General features: G+C 61.0%; 2 non-coding genes across 2 annotated transcripts; both read right to left on the bottom strand.

Annotated features, from left to right (window-relative positions):
• Window positions 1-205: 205 nt before the first annotated feature.
• On the bottom strand, window positions 206-358 carry LOC142792493 (5.8S ribosomal RNA). The gene has a single exon (XR_012890968.1). It is a non-coding gene; the product is annotated as a 5.8S ribosomal RNA (ribosomal RNA).
• A 1,719-nt stretch (window positions 359-2,077) lies between these two features.
• LOC142792476 (small subunit ribosomal RNA) lies at window positions 2,078-3,892 on the bottom strand. Its single transcript, XR_012890951.1, has one exon. It is a non-coding gene; the product is annotated as a small subunit ribosomal RNA (ribosomal RNA).
• Between the last annotated feature and the right edge of the window lie 8,608 nt (window positions 3,893-12,500).

Here is a 12,500-nt window from a genome sequence, read left to right as displayed (position 1 = left end):
AACGAGGTGCCACATCCTCAATGCAGTCGGTCGCCCCCGTTTCGGTTGGGCTCTGGCACGACGGTCGCCACCGTCTCGCCCTTGAGTGGCCGCTGTTGGCGCTCGCTGTGAGGTGTTCAGCGTGCTGTCCGTGTTGCCGACGCGGTCAAAACGAGTCGACGGCTCACGTTCCCTTGTGCGCCGAAGGCTCTCTTGATATGTGATCCGACCCTCAGACAGACGAAGCCAAGGGAAGACCCAAGGCCGCAATGTGCGTTCAAAGAATCAGTGCTCAGTGTGTCCTGCAATTCACACCAAGTCTCGCAGCTGGCTGCGTTCTTCATCGACCCGAGAACCGAGTGATCCACCGCTTAGAGTCGTGAAAAAGTGTTTGTTCAATTCCGTACAGTCAAAACCAAACGTTTCTGGCACTCGGCCAAACAGTGGCCAAGAAGGGCGCTTTTCAGCGCACGCTTGGACTCCAAAACTCTGCCGCGCCTTTTTCGGCTGCCGCAAATCGAGCAAACGGTGTGTTTCGGACGGCGTTTCGCTTCCGCTACTTGCGAGTGCTTTCGTGGTCCACCCCTCTATAAATACTCGGGAGGCGTCGAAGCCGGTTCTCCAAGCCGGACCCGTAGGTATCGTTGTGTGCTCGCTCTCATTGGCCCGCCTAACCAGAAAATGCCTGCGGTACACCCATTTGGATAAGAGTGCACGCAGATGCGGGCCTCGACGGCTACACATTTCCTCGGGCGGCCGCCTCCCGGCCTCCGTGGAGCGCGGGATGCACGGTCCCATCGACAAGCCTCTCCCGTTTTTACCGTGGCGTCGCGGTTCACCACGGCGGGCGGGTCGGTCTCCTCCGCATAAAAAGGGGGACCCCCGCTTTTTGTTCCACGAAATCGCACAAGCTTTTTTCGCATCCACGGTTTGCCACCGCACACCAAAATGCCGATCCGGCTGCCTACTTTAGCCAACAGGTGGAGCCAGGCGCGCCGTACTTGCGCGGCACTTCCCACGTCCACCGAAGTCGGTGCCAAGGACCACTTTCGGCGCCGGAGCCGCGTACGAGCCTACTCGAGGCGGAAGAACGAAGCCAGCAAGGGCCTGGCCGCAAGTGCGTTCAATTGTCGGGACGTCCAAGTCCCTCGTTCTTCCGTGCTTCCTCTTTCGGCAAGTCGTTGCGGCACCTTCCCAAAGCGCGCAGACCCGCTAATCGCGACGAGCGCGACGTGGCCGTGCCGCCTTTCCCTCGGCAGCAAGCAAAACGCCTGGCAACGTCGACGCTCCCCTAACCGCGATCTCGCACCGTGTTTCGTGTGGCGAATTCAAAAGCCGGCCGGCGCTGCTGCAACCATTACGGTCGGTACGCATACGCCGCGGAGGGCGGGACGGTCATCGGAGCGTGCGGTTCCTCCATCGAGTACTGCGCACCTCGGCCGTCGCATCGCCGTGCCATGACCGGCCGCGCGTCAACGCGAACCGGTGCCAGCGAGATCCCTCGCCTGCAAGAACCGACCGGCAGCCTCCGTCACCCGAGGACGCGGAGGCGCTTGCCGCGGACGGCGGGACGGTATGCACTGGTGCACAGCGGACCCGTCACATCGCCAGTTCCTTGACCGACCGCCGACGCTTGTGCCGTTCCTCTCGTACTTGGCAGTCGCCGCGCGATTGTCGGGTCTCGTTCTTGCACGCTCGAACGGTCGGGAGGGCACTCGGCTGGCGTTTCGGGAACGCGCAGCCTCGCCTTCTACCGACGTAACCACGACTCGCCGTTCGCGCTCCGCCGCTCCTGTTTACAGTACTAGGCGGTCCCGCAGCGGTCGGGTCGCGCATTTCGAGCGCTTCGAGCCACGGTGCAGTGGCGGGTCGAAAGCCGACCTATGAGTGCGTTGCGCCGTTTGTACCCGCGTCCGCCACCTGGCCGACCGTCCAAGGTCGCGGTGTTGGCGTCCGCTGGGCGCAACAATTTGTCACGGGGTGCCGCTCCACATTCAGGCAGCCCCGTGGGGAAAAGCCGACCCCGCGTCCAAACGGGGTCAGCGGCAGAAAGTGTCGGGCGCAGACGCAGCTGAGGCGCTCACCCTTCACAATCCGTTAATGATCCTTCCGCAGGTTCACCTACGGAAACCTTGTTACGACTTTTACTTCCTCTAAATGATCAAGTTTGGTCATCTTTCCAACAGACCGGCGCAACCGAAAGGCCGCGCCGGACATCGGTCCGAAGACCTCACTAAATCATTCAATCGGTAGTAGCGACGGGCGGTGTGTACAAAGGGCAGGGACGTAATCAACGCGAGCTTATGACTCGCGCTTACTGGGAATTCCTCGTTCAAGGGGAACAATTGCAAGCCCCTATCCCAATCACGAAAGAAGTTCCACGGGTTACCCAGTCTTTTCAGACAGGGATAAAGACACGCTGCTTCCTTCAGTGTAGCGCGCGTGCGGCCCCGGACATCTAAGGGCATCACAGACCTGTTATTGCTCTGTTTCGTGCGGCTAGGAGCCGCTTGTCCCTCTAAGAAGGTTGTAAGGTGCTGGGAACCCCGCACCTATTTAATAGGCTAGAGTCTCGTTCGTTATCGGAATTAACCAGACAAATCGCTCCACCAACTAAGAACGGCCATGCACCACCATCCACCGAATCAAGAAAGAGCTCTCAATCTGTCAATCCTCCCAGTGTCCGGGCCGGGTAAGTTTTCCCGTGTTGAGTCAAATTAAGCCGCAGGCTCCACTCCTGGTGGTGCCCTTCCGTCAATTCCTTTAAGTTTCAGCTTTGCAACCATACTTCCCCCGGAACCCAAATACTTTGGTTTCCCGGAAGCTGCCCGCCGAGTCATTTGAGTAACTCAGGCGGATCGCTGGTTGGCATCGTTTATGGTCAGAACTAGGGCGGTATCTGATCGCCTTCGAACCTCTGACTTTCGTTCTTGATCAATGAAAACATTCTTGGCAAATGCTTTCGCAGTAGTTCGTCTTGCGACGGTCCAAGAATTTCACCTCTAGCGCCGCAATACGAATGCCCCCGTCCGTCCCTCTTAATCATTACCTCGTATTCCAAAAACCAACAGAACAGAAACGAGGTCTTGTTCTATTATTCCATGCAAGTTTATTCAGGCGACTCGCCTGCGTTGAGCACTCTAATTTTTTCAAAGTAAAAGCACCGGCCATCTCGAGGCACACAATGAAGTGCACCAAGAAAGAACCGGCATGATGTTCAGTCCGAGCCGTCGCATCGGGTAGATGCACTACTCGTCTGGAACTGAGATCCAACTACGAGCTTTTTAACCGCAGCAGCTTTAGTATACGCTATTGGAGCTGGAATTACCGCGGCTGCTGGCACCAGACTTGCCCTCCAATTGATCCTCGTTAAAGGATTTAGAGTGTACTCATTTCAATTACGGGGCCTCAAAAGAGTCCCGTATTGTTATTTTTCGTCACTACCTCCCCGTGCCGGGAGTGGGTAATTTGCGCGCCTGCTGCCTTCCTTGGATGTGGTAGCCGTTTCTCAGGCTCCCTCTCCGGAATCGAACCCTGATTCTCCGTTACCCGTAACAACCATGGTAAGCAAGTAACCTACCATCGAAAGTTGATAAGGCAGACACTTGAAAGAAACGTCGCCGGCTCGTGGCCATGCGATCAGCACAAAGTTATCCAGAGTCACCACACAATACGGGCCGAAACCCGATCGATCTTGGTCTAATAAAAGCACCCGTTACCCAAAGGGCTCCAGGCTCACTGCATGTATTAGCTCTAGAATTGCCACAGTTATCCAAGTAGGAAGAAACGATCTAAGGAACCATAACTGATTTAATGAGCCATTCGCGGTTTCGCCTTATTTCGGCATGTACTTAGACATGCATGGCTTAATCTTTGAGACAAGCATATGATTACTGGCAGGATCAACCAGGTAATCGTTCGACTGCGCGTCCGTCCTCGCCCTCGGCGGGCCGGACGCAGTCTGTGTGCGGCGGAGGCCACCTTCAGGCGCCCCAACACGCTTATTTTGCACTCCGAGATGACGGCGTTCGAGCTCGCTACGGCACAACCTTCCCGAAAGACGAGTGGGAGCCGTGCGGCAAGAAGCACGTTCATGCTCGCTCTTTTTCGTTGCATCGACTCGGTCGCGCCGTGCGGGTTGCCCAAGCCCGCTGCACTGTCGGTGGACCGGCCGGAACTAGCAACGGAGCCGAGACTGCAAAGCCGCCAGACGACGGGTCACGCCCGCGTCTTCGGCGCTTTCGCATCTGAATCGCCCGAGGACGACACGGAACACACCTCGATATCGTGGTAAAACGGCACCGTCCGACAACCAGCCCCTAACGCATCAAGCGGATGAGGCTGCAGACGACTGCCGTGGATTCCCCTGGAGCAGACCCGAGGACACGCTTGACGAGGCCGAAGCCCGCCGCATATCAGACACCCGGTCGCTTTCGCGTACGCCGCTCACGAGAACCCCCACATAATAGCAGCGATAAGTACCCAGACCTCCTTGGGCCCTAATACGAGCGTACTCGAGAAAATTTCACCGCGGGTGTGCCCCGAAACGTGTGGCATGTTGAGCGTGCCACAAGTCTACGTCGCTCTCAAACCCGCCGAGGTCGTAGAATTTGCGACCCTACTCACGAAATTCCCACCGAGGATACGGCCGCAAACGTACCGCACCTTGGGTAGGCCACGAGTTTGTGCAACACTACGCTGACGGCACAGCACCGAGGTCGTGCGCGCACGCACGGGAAAATTCCGCCGCGGTTTCTGCCGAAAACGTGAGGCACCACGACTCTCCGCAAGTTCGCGTCGACTGCGAAAGACCGAAGTCGTGAACGACGTGTCCGCTACTCGCCGCCGACACGCTGGACACCAAACGTACAACGACTCGACGGCGTCGTAGAGGCCCACGACGCGGTTTTCCTTAACGACGTCTCGGCGTGGCACCGACAGGTTAGAACGGCCGACCAACGTTCCCTGTCCGCCGTTCGGCTCAGTCGAAGGGCTCGGCGACTTCGGCAACGCTGCGAAGCCGCACGGTGACGCACGCCATGTCCCCATTTTTTTTTTTCTTTCTGCGTCTGCCGGGGTGCCCCTATAATAGCAGCGATAAGCACCCAGACCGCCGTGGGTCGCTCGCCCCGGCTGACGTGGTTTTTCGTACTCCTGCGGCGGTCGCCGTCAAGCACGTCCAAATACGCTACTTTCGTGGGCGCATTCACGCTCTTTCGCTTCGCCGGAGTGCCAGCACTCACTCTGCCAAAAACGGCGAACATCCGAGCGGCGGTTCCCACTTTTGCGTCGGCGTCGCAAACCCCGCCCCGGCAGACGAGGTTTGCCGTACTCGTGCGACGGTGGCCGGCGGGCACGTCGAAAGACGCCGATATCGTGCGCGAATTGGCGCACCTTGGCTTCACCGGAGTGCCGCCACTGACTCCTCCAAAAACGGCGAAGATCCGAGCGGCGCTTCCCACTTTCGCATCGGCGTCCCGAACTCCGCCCCGGCTGACGCGGTTTACCGTACTCGTGCGACGGTCGCCGGCGAGCACGTGGAAAGACGCCGATATCGTGCCCGAATCGGCTCCGTTCGGCTTCGCCGGAGTGCCAGCACTGGCTCGGCGAAAGACGACGAACATCCGAGCGACGGTTCTCACTATTGCGTACGCGTCGCAAACCCCGCCCCGGCAGACGCACTTTGCCGTACTCGTGCGACGGTCGCCGGCGAGCACGTAGAAAGACGCCGATATCGTGCCGGAATCGGCCCCGTTTGGCTTCGCCGGAGTGCCAGCACTCACTCGGCCACAAACGGCGAACATCCGAGCGGCGGTTCCCACTTAGCCGTCGGCGTCCCGAACTCCGCCCCGGCAGACGCGGTTGCCGAGCTCGTGCGACTAGCGACCGCGAAGCCGTCTCGCGACGCCGCTTTCGTGCGCGGCTCCCACTGCGACCTGGGTCACCCGAGGTCGACGAGCAAAAAAGAATGTCGAAAAAAATTTTTTTTTTTTTTTGCGTCTGCCGGGGTGCCCCTATAATAGCAGCGATAAGCACCCAGACCGCCATGGGTCGCTCGCCCCGGCTGACGTGGTTTTTCGTTTTCCTGCGGTGGTCGTCGTCAAGCACGTCCAAACACGCCACTTTCGTGGGCGCATTCGCGCTCTTTCGCTTCGCCGGAGTGCCAGCACTCACTCTGCCAAAAACGGCGAACATCCGAGCGGCGGTTCCCACTTTTGCGTCGGCGTCGCAAACCCCGCCCCGGCAGACGAGGTTTGCCGTACTCGTGCGACGGTGGCCGGCGGGCACGTCGAAAGACGCCGATATCGTGCGCGAATTGGCGCACCTTGGCTTCACCGGAGTGCCGCCACTGACTCCTCCAAAAACGGCGAAGATCCGAGCGGCGCTTCCCACTTTCGCATCGGCGTCCCGAACTCCGCCCCGGCTGACGCGGTTTACCGTACTCGTGCGACGGTCGCCGGCGAGCACGTGGAAAGACGCCGATATCGTGCCCGAATCGGCTCCGTTCGGCTTCGCCGGATTGCCAGCACTGGCTCGGCGAAAGACGACGAACATCCGAGCGACGGTTCTCACTATTGCGTACGCGTCGCAAACCCCGCCCCGGCAGACGCACTTTGCCGTACTCGTGCGACGGTCGCCGGCGAGCACGTAGAAAGACGCCGATATCGTGCCGGAATCGGCCCCGTTTGGCTTCGCCGGAGTGCCAGCACTCACTCGGCCACAAACGGCGAACATCCGAGCGGCGGTTCCCACTTAGCCGTCGGCGTCCCGAACTCCGCCCCGGCAGACGCGGTTGCCGAGCTCGTGCGACTAGCGACCGCGAAGCCGTCTCGCGACGCCGCTTTCGTGCGCGGCTCCCACTGCGACCTGGGTCACCCGAGGTCGACGAGCAAAAAAGAATGTCGAAAAAAAATTTTTTTTTTTTTTTGCGTCTGCCGGGGTGCCCCTATAATAGCAGCGATAAGCACCCAGACCGCCATGGGTCGCTCGCCCCGGCTGACGTGGTTTTTCGTTTTCCTGCGGTGGTCGTCGTCAAGCACGTCCAAACACGCCACTTTCGTGGGCGCATTCGCGCTCTTTCGCTTCGCCGGAGTGCCAGCACTCACTCTGCCAAAAACGGCGAACATCCTAGTGGCGGTTCCCACTTTTGCGTCGGCGTCGCCAACCCCGCCCCGGCATACGCGGTTTGCCGTACTCGTGCGGCGGTGGCCGGCGGGCACGTCGAAAGACACCGATATCGTGCGCGAGTCGATGCTTCTTGGTCTCGCAGGAGGGCCGCCACTCACTCCTGCAAAAACGGCGAAGATCCGAGCGGCGCTTCCCACTTTTTCGTCGGCATCGCAAACCTCGCCCCGGCAGACGCGCTTTGCCGTACTCGTGCGACGGTCGCCGGCGAGCACGTCGAAATACGCCGATATCGTGCCCGAATCGGCCCCGTTTCGCTTCGCCGGAGTGCCAGCACTCGCTCGGCCAAAGACGACGAACATCCGAGCGACGGTTCCCACTATTGCGTACGCGTCGCGAACCCCGCCCCGGCAGACGCGGTTTGCCGTACTCGTGCGGCGGTGGCCGGCGGGCACGTCGAAAGACGCCGATATCGTGCACGAATTGGCGCTCCTTGGCTTCACCGGAGTGCCAGCACTCACTCGGCCAAAAACGGCGAACATCCGAGCAGCGGTACCCACTTAGCCGTCGGCATCCCGAACTCCGCGCCGGCTGACGCGGTTGCCGAGCTCGTGCGACTAGCGACCGCGAACGCGTCTCGCGACGCCGCTTTCGTGCGCGGCTCCCATTGCGACCTGGGTTACCCGAGCTCGACCAGCAAAAAAGAAGGTCGAAAATTTTTTTTTTTTTTTCTGCGTCTGCCGGGGTGCCCCTATAATAGCAGCGATAAGCACCCAGACCGCCGTGTGTCGCTCGCCCCGGCTGACGTGGTTTTTCGTACTCCTGCAGCGGTCGCCGTCACGCACGTCCAAATACGCCACTTTCGTGGGCGCATTCGCGCTCTTTCGCGTCGCCGGAGTGCCAGCACTCACTCTGCCAAAAACGGCCAACATCCGAGCGGCGGTTCCCACTTTTGCGTCGGCGTCGTAAACCCCGCCCCGGCAGACGCGGTTTGCCCTACTCGTGCGACGGTCGCCGGCGAGCGCGTCGAAAGACGCCGATATCGTGCGCTAATTGGCGCTCCTTGGCTTCTCCGGAGTGCCGCCACTCACTCCTCCAAAAACGGCGAAGATCCGAGCGGCGTTCTCCACTTTCGCATCGGCGTCCCGAACTCCGCCCGGGCTGACGCGGTTTACCGTACTCGTGCGACGGTCGCCGGCGGGCACGTCGAAAGACGCCGATATCGTGCCGTAATCGGCCCCGTTTGGCTTCGCCCGTGTGCCAGCACTCACTCGGCCAAAAACGGCGAACATCCGAGCAGCGTTTCCCACTTTCGCATCGGCGTCCCGAAGCCCGCCCCGGCAGACGCGGTTTGCCCTACTCGAGCGACGGTCGCCGGCGATCACGTCGAAAGGCGCCGAATTCGTGCACGAATCGATGCTTCTTGGTCTCGCAGGAGGGCCGCCACTCACTCCTGCAAAAACGGCGAAGATCCGAGTTGCGCTTCCCACTTTTTCGTCGGCGTCCCGAACTACGCCCCGGCTGACGCGGTTTACCGTACTCGTGCGACGGTCGCCGGCGGGCACTTCAAAATACGCCGATTTCGTGGGCGCATTCACGCTGTTTCGCTTCCCCGGAGTGCCAACACTCACTCTGCCGAAAGCGGCGATCATCCGAGCGGCGGTTCCCACTTTTGCGTCGGCTTCGCAAACGGCGCCCCGGCAGACGCGCTCGTGCGACGTACTCGTGCGACGGTCGCCGGCGAGCACGTCGAAAGACGCCGATATCGTGCTCGAATCGACCCCGTTTCGCTTCGCCGGAGTGCTGCCAGTCACGGCGCAGAAAACGGCGAACAAGTGTTTTTTTTTTTTTTTTCCTAGAATTTGTGTTATAGAAGGCACATTTGATATCGGACGATAATTTTCAACTTTATCACGCGCACCGATTTTCGTGTAGAGGTTTGCAAGTTTATGGGAATTTCTCCACTTGGAATAATGCGATTTAGTAGTACTACGAGAACTTCATGGATGTACTCAAGGGTACGGGGCAAGTCAGTTACGTCAACACCTGCAGATTTTTTACACTTCAAACTGAAAATTGTTGGTTGTGAGTCCTCGTGTGATATTAAAGGCCGATTCGCTAACACATAGAACAAAGAAAGAAAGGAAGAAAAAACGCCCGCGCTCGCTCAAGAAACCTGGGTTCGCAACAAGTGGCAAGAACAAGCAACCGAGCGAGTGCGCCAAAACCCGTGGCGGCCGAACAAACGCGAAGTCCCAACCGCGTCAGCCGGGGCGGCACGGGACAGGAAAAATCACTTCAGCCGGGGCGGCGGGGCACCGAATAAACCTCGTCACCTCGTCGCAGGATAAAAGAGGAAACAAAAAGTCTAAACAGCGTCTGCTGGAGCGAATGCGTAATAAAACAACAACAACAACAAAAAAAAAAAAACACCCGCGCTCAAGAAGTCTGCAATCACCACAAAAGGCGACTGTGACCGAGCAGCGTCAGCCGGGGCCGTGCGGAAACGGAAAAACCGCGACTACCGGGGCGTCGAGGCACCGAAAAATCCACTTCAGCCGCGGCGAAAAAAAAAAACAAAAAGAAAGACGGAGGGGGGGGGGGAACCACGTCTGCCGGGGCGAAGGAAAAAAAAAAACGCGTCTGCCGGGGCGAGCCCGGGTGCGGCACCACCGGGAAAACTGTGGCAAACAGACATGGCGATCGAGTGAGTGGGCCGCCAGCCAGGCTCAGCCAAAAAGTGCAAAGTCCGAACTGCGTCAGCCGGGGCGGCAAAAACCACGTCAGCCGGGGCGGCGCAAAAAACCGCGTCTGCCGGGGCGGCACGAAACCGCGTCAGCCGGGGCGGCGCGAAAACTGCGTCAGCCGGGGCGAAAGAAAAAAAAAAAAAAACGCGTCTGCCGGGGCGAGCCCGGGTGCGGCACCACCGGGAAAACTGTGGCAAACAGACATGGCGATCGAGTGAGTGGGCCGCCAGCCAGGCACAGCCGAAAAGTGCAAAGTCCGAACCGTGTCAGCCGGGGCGGCAAAAAACCGCGTCAGCCGGGGCGGCGCAAAAAACCGCGTCTGCCGGGGCGGCACGAAACCGCGTCAGCCGGGGCGGCGCGAAAACTGCGTCAGCCGGGGCGAGCCCGGGTGCGGCACCACCGGGAAAACTGTGGCAAACAGACATGGCGATCGAGTGAGTGGGCCGCCAGCCAGGCTCAGCCAAAAAGTGCCAAGTCCGAACTGCGTCAGCCGGGGCGGCAAAAAACCGCGTCAGCCGGGGCGGCGCAAAAAACCGCGTCTGCCGGGGCGGCGCGAAAACCGCGTCTGCCGGGGCGGCGCGAAAACTGCGTCAGCCGGGGCGAAAGAAAAAAAAAAACGCGTCTGCCGGGGCGAGCCCGGGTGCGGCACCACCGGGAAAACTGTGGCAAACAGACATGGCGATCGAGTGAGTGGGCCGCCAGCAAGGCTCAGCCAAAAAGTGCTAAGTCCGAACTGCGTCAGCTGGGGCGGCAAAAAACCGCGTCTGCCGGGGCGGCACGAAACCGCGTCAGCCGGGGCGGCGCGAAAACCGCGTCTGCCGGGGCGGCACGAAACCGCGTCAGCCGGGGCGGCGCGAAAACTGCGTCAGCCGGGGCGAGCCCGGGTGCGGCACCACCGGGAAAACTGTGGCAAACAGACATGGCGATCGAGTGAGTGGGCCGCCAGCCAGGCACAGCCGAAAAGTGCTAAGTCCGAACTGCGTCAGCCGGGGCGGCAAAAACCGCGTCAGCCGGGGCGGCGCGAAAACCGCGTCTGCCGGGGCGGCACGAAACCGCGTCAGCCGGGGCGGCGCGAAAACTGCGTCAGCCGGGGCGAGCCCGGGTGCGGCACCACCGGGAAAACTGTGGCTAACAGACATGGCGATCGAGTGAGTGGGCCACCAGCCAGGCTCAGCCAAAAAGTGCTAAGTCCGAACTGCGTCAGCCGGGGCGGCAAAAACCGCGTCAGCCGGGGCGGCGCAAAAAACCGCGTCTGCCGGGGCGGCACGAAACCGCGTCAGCCGGGGCGGCGCGAAAACTGCGTCAGCCGGGGCGAAAGAAAAAAAAAAACGCGTCTGCCGGGGCGAGCCCGGGTGCGGCACCACCGGGAAAACTGTGGGAAACAGACATGGCGATCGAGTGAGTGGGCCGCCAGCCAGGCACAGCCGAAAAGTGCCAAGTCCGAACTGCGTCAGCCGGGGCGGCAAAAAACCGCGTCAGCCGGGGCGGCGCAAAAAACCGCGTCTGCCGGGGCGGCACGAAACCGCGTCAGCCGGGGCGGCGCGAAAACTGCGTCAGCCGGGGCGAGCCCGGGTGCGGCACCACCGGGAAAACTGTGGCAAACAGACATGGCGATCGAGTGAGTGGGCCGCCAGCCAGGCTCAGCCAAAAAGTGCCAAGTCCGAACTGCGTCAGCCGGGGCGGCGCAAAAAACCGCGTCTGCCGGGGCGGCGCGAAAACCGCGTCTGCCGGGGCGGCGCGAAAACTGCGTCAGCCGGGGCGAAAGAAAAAAAAAACGCGTCTGCCGGGGCGAGCCCGGGTGCGGCACCACCGGGAAAACTGTGGCAAACAGACATGGCGATCGAGTGAGTGGGCCGCCAGCAAGGCTCAGCCAAAAAGTGCTAAGTCCGAACTGCGTCAGCTGGGGCGGCAAAAAACCGCGTCTGCCGGGGCGGCACGAAACCGCGTCAGCCGGGGCGGCGCGAAAACCGCGTCTGCCGGGGCGGCACGAAACCGCGTCAGCCGGGGCGGCGCGAAAACTGCGTCAGCCGGGGCGAGCCCGGGTGCGGCACCACCGGGAAAACTGTGGCAAACAGACATGGCGATCGAGTGAGTGGGCCGCCAGCCAGGCACAGCCGAAAAGTGCTAAGTCCGAACTGCGTCAGCCGGGGCGGCAAAAACCGCGTCAGCCGGGGCGGCGCGAAAACCGCGTCTGCCGGGGCGGCACGAAACCGCGTCAGCCGGGGCGGCGCGAAAACTGCGTCAGCCGGGGCGAGCCCGGGTGCGGCACCACCGGGAAAACTGTGGCTAACAGACATGGCGATCGAGTGAGTGGGCCACCAGCCAGGCTCAGCCAAAAAGTGCTAAGTCCGAACTGCGTCAGCCGGGGCGGCAAAAACCGCGTCAGCCGGGGCGGCGCAAAAAACCGCGTCTGCCGGGGCGGCACGAAACCGCGTCAGCCGGGGCGGCGCGAAAACTGCGTCAGCCGGGGCGAAAGAAAAAAAAAAAAACGCGTCTGCCGGGGCGAGCCCGGGTGCGGCACCACCGGGAAAACTGTGGCAAACAGACATGGCGATCGAGTGAGTGGGCCGCCAGCCAGGCACAGCCGAAAAGTGCCAAGTCCGAACTGCGTCAGCCGGGGCGGCAAAAAACCGCGTCAGCCGGGGCGGC

The sequence above is a fragment of the Rhipicephalus microplus genome, unplaced genomic scaffold (genome assembly GCF_043290135.1).
Source record: "Rhipicephalus microplus isolate Deutch F79 unplaced genomic scaffold, USDA_Rmic scaffold_223, whole genome shotgun sequence".
NCBI lineage: Eukaryota > Metazoa > Arthropoda > Arachnida > Ixodida > Ixodidae > Rhipicephalus > Rhipicephalus microplus.
The sequence above is the reverse complement of the archived record's forward strand: the minus strand, read 5'-3'. Positions and strand labels throughout refer to the sequence as shown.